At 65.9% G+C, this 2,191-nt stretch overlaps 1 protein-coding gene across 1 annotated transcript in view; it reads right to left on the bottom strand.

Annotated features, from left to right (window-relative positions):
* Nucleotides 1-1,568, bottom strand: part of LOC113212751 (protein scarlet-like) — an 18,737-nt gene extending 17,169 nt beyond the window's left edge. The window contains exons 1-2 of the mRNA XM_052273420.1: nucleotides 1,411-1,568; nucleotides 193-854 (exon numbers count right to left, since the gene is read on the bottom strand). The gene's annotated coding sequence lies outside the window, so the exon portion shown is untranslated. The remainder of the gene's footprint in view (nucleotides 1-192; nucleotides 855-1,410) is intronic.
* Between the last annotated feature and the right edge of the window lie 623 nt (nucleotides 1,569-2,191).

The following is a 2,191-nucleotide window of genomic DNA, read 5'->3' as shown; positions in this document are numbered from 1 at the left end:
GCGCGGCGTGAATCAGCCACCTGGTATTCTACCACCATTCTCTTCAGATGCCCAGAATCACAGATAAAGATGGGTATATCCCACAAACTCGATCGTGAGCGACCCCTCCCCTGGTCCAAGGTCTCCGCATCCCCTCCCTCGGACTGCGGTGAGTCTCGTCGGCTCGCGTGTTGGTTGCGTGCATGCACTCGCCTGTGGGTCATCCGGCAGTGCAGGTCGCCGTCGGCCGCGGCCCCGGGGCCCGATCCACAGGTGCTGGGCTGCGACAGGTGCTGTTGTCGTGGGTGCGTGGAGGGCCCGCGCTGCCCGCGCTGTCCGCGCAGCTGGGGCACCTGTGGCGGGGGCACAGCTGCAGCGGCCAGCGGCTGAACAGCTCGGCGAAGACGCGCGTAAAGAGCGCGAAGTGCGGGCGCGACAGGCGGCGCAGCACGTCGCCGAGGCAGAGGCGGCCGTGGCCGCGGGAAGGACGCGGCGCCCGGGGGTGGCCGTCGGCGACGATGCCCTCCTCGCGCCGGCGGCGGCGCGACGCGCAGCGCGACAGGCGGCGGCTCGGCGACGACACCCCCGCTCGCCGCGCCGGGGACCCGCGCAGGGTGCACGCCGTGAGGCTCAGCGCCAGGTCGTACACGGCGTCCTCGTGGCTGGCGGCCGGGCGCTCGGAGCACGCGCCACGCACCGCGGCCCGGGCACAGGCGCGCACGGCCGCCTGCGCGGACGGCGAGTGCAGGCCCAGGTCCGGGGCTGCCTCGCGCACCACGGCCGGCACGCTGTCCGCGAGGCTGTCCGCGAGGCCGCCCCCAGAGCTGGCCACGCTGACGAGTAGGCCGGACACAGCGAAGAACACGAGCGGGTGCCTGACAACACACAAACCCACACAATTACATCAGATTTAAAAGCATGGAGCGCACCAAGTTAATTCGGCAGAGCACACGTTGAGGCGTTCTGCTTCTACCGAGGCTTCTCCGGAAAAAGTACACAGAAGAGGGCACAGTGCACAGTATCGGTCAGTCACTCCCAGTGCGCCGCCCGAGATGCCAGGCGTGCCAAGGTATGTGCCCCCCCCCCTCCCCCTACCTTACGCTTCTTACCACCCGTGCAAAGAAAAGCTTAGTTTTGTAGGGCGTGCCTGACGATTAGACGCATAGGCACAGGTGCTGCTGTGAAGAAAAAGCTCTATTAATCGAAATTACGCCGACCTCGCAAAAAATCGCGAAATACTCGTTAGACACACTCCCGGCAGCGGGCACTATACATGCCGTGTGTTAGGGCTACAACACTACACTAGTATTGCAGGTGTGCCTACCCCAAGGCACCATGGCGCCTTACACAAGGAGGCAAGCCCGCATGCTGCTGTGCCTCGCCTGACACGCGGTGCGTGCGATATCGTCATCCCTTACGTACGTTACGTACATTCCAGGGCGAGTAGTCCGCGGGCCGCACCCTGCCCCCGACGCCCGGGCCCGGACAGCGAGCCGCTCAGCGCGTCGCGGTGGCGCTGCGTGTATGCGTGTGTGGATGGCGTCGCGCACGCCGCGCCTCGCGCCGCGCACCGTGCACGTGGATGTAGAGCGCACTGACTGCGCGCCACGGGCACGGCAACGCGGCGCGCGCTTCACTCCCCCTGCGGCCCTGCGGCCCCTCGCGACAGGGGGAGGGGGGAGCCGGCGAACCCCCGGGGCGAACAGTATAAGCCCTTCATGGGAGACAGATAAAGGGTCAAGCTCACCTTATCCCACACTCTGGATGTATGTCTCCGAGCCCTTGGTCGACCACACCACCACACCCACTCTCAACGACAGCAACAGGACAACATGAGGAACTCATACAGCTGAACAGCAGAACGCCCCATGTAGCCCCGGCCTGCCCACCCAGGGCCTCACTCCTATAACCCTGGCCACCCTTTGCTTTGGATGTAGGGAAAGTCGTGTCCTTTTGCCTACTCACTGGCGTCCTCTACTGCAAATTGCCCTCCCATCAGGCGTCTCTTAAGAGTGTATATGACCCCTCTCTTGACCACCTCCTGTCCCCTCGGGACATGCCGCCGTGTGTGGCTGGCTGCGTCGGGCCGTGGCGCGCCCCCTGTGCGGCCGCGTGGCACGCGACGCGGCGCCGGGGGCAGGACAGCGCCGGGGGAGGGGGCGGTATTTCTGGACGGGCAAGTGCGACAAGCGCAGTGACTTACAGGTCGGTC

Source organism: Frankliniella occidentalis, unplaced genomic scaffold, assembly GCF_000697945.3.
Source record: "Frankliniella occidentalis isolate FOCC.00 unplaced genomic scaffold, Focc_3.1 Scaffold270, whole genome shotgun sequence".
Taxonomy (NCBI): domain Eukaryota; kingdom Metazoa; phylum Arthropoda; class Insecta; order Thysanoptera; family Thripidae; genus Frankliniella; species Frankliniella occidentalis.
Note: the sequence above shows the minus strand (reverse complement) of the source record. Positions and strands in the feature narration are given on the sequence as shown.